This window comes from Castor canadensis, chromosome 10, assembly GCF_047511655.1.
Source record: "Castor canadensis chromosome 10, mCasCan1.hap1v2, whole genome shotgun sequence".
NCBI classification, from domain to species: Eukaryota; Metazoa; Chordata; class Mammalia; order Rodentia; family Castoridae; genus Castor; species Castor canadensis.
The window spans coordinates 59,251,336-59,257,928 of NC_133395.1; positions in this window are offsets into that span (position 1 = coordinate 59,251,336).

A 6,593-nucleotide genomic window follows, 5' to 3' on the forward strand; every position below is an offset into this window, starting at 1 on the left:
TCTGATAACAAGGGTGAGAGCCTCTTCCTTCCAGGTTGCTGGCTATTGTCCCTCTTTTTCATGAATATGGGCCTACCTTCTAAATTGATTGGGTTAGAACAACTAATTTAAAGGGCTTTTCCCTGTGGGGAGTCATAGACCTCTTTTAAAAGTATGGTGGGAGCTGGGGACCCCTCTTTTGAGATCACAAATCATATATACAGTAAGCTGACAGGCTAGGTCATGGAACCACTGAAACCTGAGCCTGAGGTTCTCAGTTCAGAGCCCTTGATATTGTCCATGGTGCTCACCCAAAAATACTGAAAAAGGGAGAGTCAGACAGGATGGCTGTAATCCCAGGTACTTGGGAGGAAGACATAGGAGGATCATGGTTCAAGGCCATCTAGGGCAAATAGTTCATAACACTCCATCTCAACAAACAGTCCAAGTATGGTGGCACACATCTGTGGTCCCAATTCTTGAGAAGTAGAGGTTAATTGCAAAGAGTGGATTATGAAAAGCCTATGAGAACTGGACGTAAGCAAGGCAAGATGTGGCTTAATTGCTTTTACCTGTGGGCCGAGATAGGCAAAGCCCCGGTCACTAAACAGAAAAAAGCAGAACAGCTGTATCTCCTAAGCTTGCATCCAGAGAAGCAGGAAGGCAGGTTTCTCCTGTTACAATGTCATATCCCTCCCTGAGAGTCTCTGCTTCACCCTGTTTGCTGTTGTTTATAAAAGGCCTGCTGAAGGGAGGGCAGGAGGCTTTTTGCTTTTTGTCTTTGGCTTTTACTTTGGGCTTTGGAGGGGTTTTTTTGGGCTTTGGCTTTTGCTTTGGGCTTTTTGGTATGGGAAGCTTTTGGAAGGGAAAAGAATTACTGAAGGGAAAAGAATTGCTAAAGGGAAATTGCTGAAGGGAAAAGAATGGCTAAAGAGGGGTTGATAGAAAGTCTGCACTGAGAACTTTAACATAGGCCTTAGAAAAGAAAGCCAAAGAAAACATGGGACAGTGCAAGACAGAGGACTGAGACTTTGCAAGTCTGAACACCAAGGCTTTAAGAAAGCTAAAGAGAGAATGCTAAAGAAAAGCTGCAAGTCTGGGGGCAAAAGACTTTAAGAGCGATTGGGCTAAAGATAAGCTAACAGAAAACATGGGACAGTGTGTCTCAGGAAGAGGTTTTAAGCAAGTTTTTTTTTTTTTTCTTAATTCGTTTATTCACATGTGCATACATTGTTTGGGCCATTTCTCCTCCCTGCCCCCCATCCCCTCCCTATTCCCCCTATCCGCCCTCCTTTCCAGGCAGAACCTGTTCTGCCCTTATCTCTAATTTTGTTGAAGAGAAAACATAAGCAATAATAAGAAAGACAAAAAGGTTTTGCTAGTTGAGATAAGGATCACTATACAGAGAGATTCCTAGCATTGCTTCCATGTACAAATGTGTTACAACCCAGGTTGACTCATCTCTAACTGACCTTTTCACTAGTTCCTGATCCCCTTCTCATACTGACCTCTGTCACTTTAAGATTTCTGTATTAGTTCCTCTGCAGTGGGGACATTAAACACTTTCATGTTCTGGGTTTCCTACCTATCCCCATACCTCCCGTATGTGCTCTCCCCTTGTCATGTGACCCAAGTCCAACCACATTGCTGCATTTGCCCTAGATCTAAAGTCTGCATATGAGGGAGAACATAAGATTTTTGGTCTTCTGAGCCTGGAAGACTTTAGAAGCAAGGTTTTCAGAGCTGCAAGGAGTAAGACCTTAAAGAATAAAGATAGAGAAGAGAAACAATTAGGATTGGGCGTCTCCAACACACCTGACCCCACTTTCTGTCGGTCTGTCTATTCTGTGTCTTTTCTGAATCTCCAGTCACCCTCAGTTAAGCCCAGTTAGGTTCAGTAATAACCAGAAGCAAGAAAAATGCTTGCTCCAACAAGGGAGGGAGAGAGAAACCAGCACCCCCTCCAGTTAATCTGAGACTGGACATTGGCAAAAGTTTGAAACCCTATCTATAAAAGAAACTAAAGCAAAAAAGAACTAGGGGCATGGCTCAAGTGCTATAGTGCCTGTCTATCAATTAAGAGGCCCTGCATTCAACCCCCAGAACCACCATAAAAAGAAAAAAATAGTGAAGAAGGGAGAATGAGAGCAAGAGATGGGAGGAGGGCTGGCTACTGGTTACCCATCTTCCCCTTTTGGGTAACGTAAGTGATTTGTAACAGATGTCTTTAGAACTCAATGTCACATTCCAACTAAGTGCCTTTAATTGTGGGAATTTCAAACATGGTGACAGGAATGACCTGAGACAGAGGGTGCCTTTCAAATCACATCACAAAATGCCTTTGGATTCTTCTTACACTTAAGGGGGGGCTCTGTACAGAAATCTAAAAATGTTTTGACAATCCCCAAAGCCCTGTTTAGTGGCTGAAGATTGTCTGGTGCGATAAAAGTATAAATGTGCTTAAATCAGGGAAACAGACAAGCAGGCTGCGTGTATGACATATTAATTCCTAGCGTGTTTCCGTTACTCTTGCTGAGCTTATGAGGTTTGTGACATGTTCATGTTGCATCTAGCTGTCACCCAGCTGTAATTTACAATGTTCCCTGGAACCATACTCTGGGTTGACTGAGGCAGGAAGAGGTTCATGATGACAGCCTTTGTGGCTGTGGGCATTTTAAGTCTCTGTGATGCTATTTCTTGATTTGAATCAGATTGGAAAGAAACAGGAAGAAGAAAACACACCTTCTCCTAAACAGAAGATGGGCAGAGCACACAGGGCAGGAGACTGCTGAGGATGGGGATATTTCATGAGCTTTCTCTGCAGGTGTGACAAGAAAAAGCCATGTTGGGGCAGTGGGGGCAGGGCAACACAGCCTGTCCAACTTCCAGCCTGGGTGGCCAGGGTTGCCAGTTCATGGGAGGGGAGGTCAAATGTCAGGTGGTCATCGGTCTGAGCAGTGGCAAGGCAGGAGACATCAGAGCCAAAATAGCTACCTCCTACCCTCACTCCCTCAATGCGCAGGTTTCCATGGCCGAAGGTGTCCAGGGCCAGCAGGACATGGAATTTGAGGCAGTCACTGTGGCCTCCCTGACCCCACAGCTGCTACCTTCACTAACCCCCGTCTTTCTAACATCAAAGTCACGTCTTTGCATAGCCACCCTGGCACAGGGGGTGTATGTTTTCAGCCCCTTCACCCTATCCCACAAGCATTGTGCAAGCTGAGACCTGCCACCCCCGGCCATGCCCAGGGACAGGGGCCCACTCTGTACTTGTTTCCTGAGGCTTTTTTTGGGATGTGTAAGCCACCAGCTCAGCAAGTCCCAAGGCCCATAGGGTGTCTCTCAGTCATCCTCTGCCAGGCCCCATTCCCAGGAAGGACACTTGAACATGAGCCTGACCACAGCCTCCAGAAGATGGGCAGGGAACCTTGCTGAGATGCTGGCCAGTGCAAGGCTGGGGAGGAGCCCGGATGTAGTTGCTGCACTGGAGCCCACTGCCTGTGCTTCCTGACCTTGGCTGAGTCATGTGACATCCAGGCTCAGAGTATCCTCATCTGCTAAGGTCTAGCTCACCAGCTTTTGAAAAGATCAGAAGATCAAAGCTAGCACATGTGGAAGTGCTGACCAAGGAAAGGCCATCTGATGCCTACCAGGTGTCCCCTTCTTCACATTCAGGAATGGGGATAGGGAGATGCAGTAACTGGGTGCCACTGGACAGACTCAGGGGTGACAGTGGGAAGCTCCAGGCAGAGACTAGGCCGAGGGGCCTCTGGCCAGTACCTGCCCCACCTGCCTGCCTTGCTTTCCCCTGCCCTGACTGTGCTGGCTTCTCTTTATCCTTGCCCCTCTTCAAAGCAGGAGTGGGGAAAGGCCAGGGCTTACAGCAGTGCGTAGATTGTGTTTTATGAACTAATTTAATCTCATTAAAAGTATAGTTTCACAGATGATGGTAGGTACAAAGAGTTTGAGTAATACTGTGGTTTGAACGTTGGGTGTCCCCAAGGGTCTACCTGTTAAAGCTTTGGTCCCTAGAATGGCTCTCTCTCTCTATATATAGATAGATAGATAGATAGATAGATAGATAGATAGATAGATAGATAGATCTAGATCTAGATCTCTCTCTATATATAGATATATCTGCTTTCTCACTCAAGGTGGGAGCATTTTTCTCCTACCATTGCCATCCCATCACCTGAACCAATCTAGGCAAGCACTGTGCCTTCGAACCGCCAAAGCTATGAGCTATATAAACCTTTTCTCTTTATAGGTGAGTTGCCTCCGGTATTTCATTGTAGTAATGCAAAGTTGACTGATACAATTTACTTTTTCCAGGTCACAAAGCCATGAGATTAGGATTCCACACAGGCAGCCTGAATCCAAAGTCTATGTTATTAAACTTACTAATGTTCTCAAAGTGTGGCCCCTGAATCTGCAGCTTCAGCTTGACCTGGGAATTTGTTAGAAATGCAAACTCCTGAACCCACCCCAGAACTGCGAATCTGAAACTCTGGGAGTGAGGTCTAGCCATCAGTGTGTTTTCAAGCCCTCCAGGGGAGTGTTAAGCCGCTGAAGTTTAAGAACCACTACTCACTGTATCTTCTGGCAAGTCCAGGGTCTCATTTCCATTGGCTACAGTTGATAGCATCTTGTTCTTAAGGGTATTAGAAGGAAATTGATGGAAATATTGATATGCAGGTGCAGAGCAGAACACACAGGCCTGCTGTTTCTTCATTCTGGTGGAGAGGAGAAAAGAAGAACCACAGGTGCCAGGGAGAAACCCAGATCTCAATCTGCCTCTCTCTTGCTCCTCGCTTTTGGCCTTCTTGCGCAAAATGACTCCTTAAAACCTCTGTTCAATTGTTGTCTCCAAGCACACCTTAGTCATTAATAATGCAGATTAGCACAGAAAGCCTGAGGCACTCACTTTATTTTAATTTTATACTGCCTGTTTTATTCTTTCTTCTATACAAAGACCCATGCGTAGATAGATGGTAGGTAGATAGATATACGATAGACAGACAGATAGATAGGTAGATAAGTAGACTGATGTGTCTCTTATGCTTCACTTAATATTTCCAAAATCTATTTCTGGAACATTTTGAGCCAAATTGGCTGCACACCTACACACTGCGCAATCCAGGAGGAGCATTACAGATGCAGCCTCACACCCGGCCTCGGGGTTATGTGATGTTATGGTGCTGCTGCTGCCTCTCAACACCTCCAGGCTGGCAGCCTCCCCTCCTCCCTTCCTGGTTGGTGTCACCTTCTTAGCCAGGCCTAACGTTCTTTCTTTCTTTCTTTCTTTTTCTTTCTTTCTTTCTTTCTTTCTTTCTTTCTTTCTTTCTTTCTTTCTTTCTTTCTTCCTTCCTTCCTTCCTTCTTTCCTTCCTTCCTTTCCTTCCTTCCTTCCTTCCTTCCTTCCTTCCTTCCTTCCTTCCTTCCTTTCTTTCTTTCTTTCTTCCTTCCTTCCTTCCTTCCTTTCTCTCTCTCTCTCTCTGCCTCTCTCTCTCCCTCCCTCCCTCCTTCCTTCCTTCCTTCTTTCTCTCTGTTTCTCTTACTCTCTCTCCTCTGTGCTTTAAATTTTTTGCCCATTTTCCTGCCACAGTCTACACACCATTAGACTTTTATCCTGGGAGCACCACAGACCCTGGGTTTCTAACTGGGAACAAAGTTCCCAGTGACCAGTCCCCCCATAACTATTCTGAACTCCCCTGGTGACTGGGAAGAGTTGGACAGTCCTGCATGAAGCCTCGAGGGGACAGTCTGTGCTGCTATGAGGTGACCTCACAGGAAGTACAAGCTTCACATCTCTGTGTTTGCACAAATGAACACGAAACAGCCAGTGAGAAGTGTCTGGGTTTAGACAGTGTGTGGAAATGGGGATGGGGACTGTGGCCATCTGCCACTTCTGTTCCCCTGGTGTGGTGAGGGGCTGGGAAATTTTATGCAAGAAAGACCTGAAGTTTGTCCTCCTTGCTCCCCCACAAGACTCCTGGCTTCTTTCCCACCTGTATATCTTGCACACGTAGAGGTTATGAGAACCCTGATTGCTTTTGGAACTAGAATATAAAAAAAACAAATCAAATATCAGCTCTGAATATGACAGAGTCTTTTGACTGGCATTTCAACCCCCCAGTCCACATGCAGTCCTGGGTCCCCTCCCCAGGCACAGTGTCAGCTGCTCCACTTTCTAAAGAGCAAGGACTCATCTCCATGTGTTCTCCAAGACTAGTCTGCTGGGCCCAAAAGGCATTCTGGAGGGCCCCTCTCTGGCACCAAGCCCTCCCTCCTCTCCTCTCTCAAATACAAATTCTTCCATGGGAGGAAAAGCACTCAACCTTTGGTTTGACTCTGCCAACCTGCTCTGAGTCCCGAAGAAAATGTTTAGGTGCTTGGAGCCTCTTGGTTCCCTCCAATTTGTTTTTCATCTGTAACACAAGAAGAATGAGAATACTGATTTGCCTCCTGGGTTTATTTAGAATAAGCCAGCACACATTTACTGTAAAGTGCCAGAGAGTGAATATTCTAGGTTGCGAGGGCCATCAACAGTCTTGGCAGCAGCCACTCACTGGCGCCATAGTGCAGAAAGCAGCCACAGACAAGATGTGAAGAATG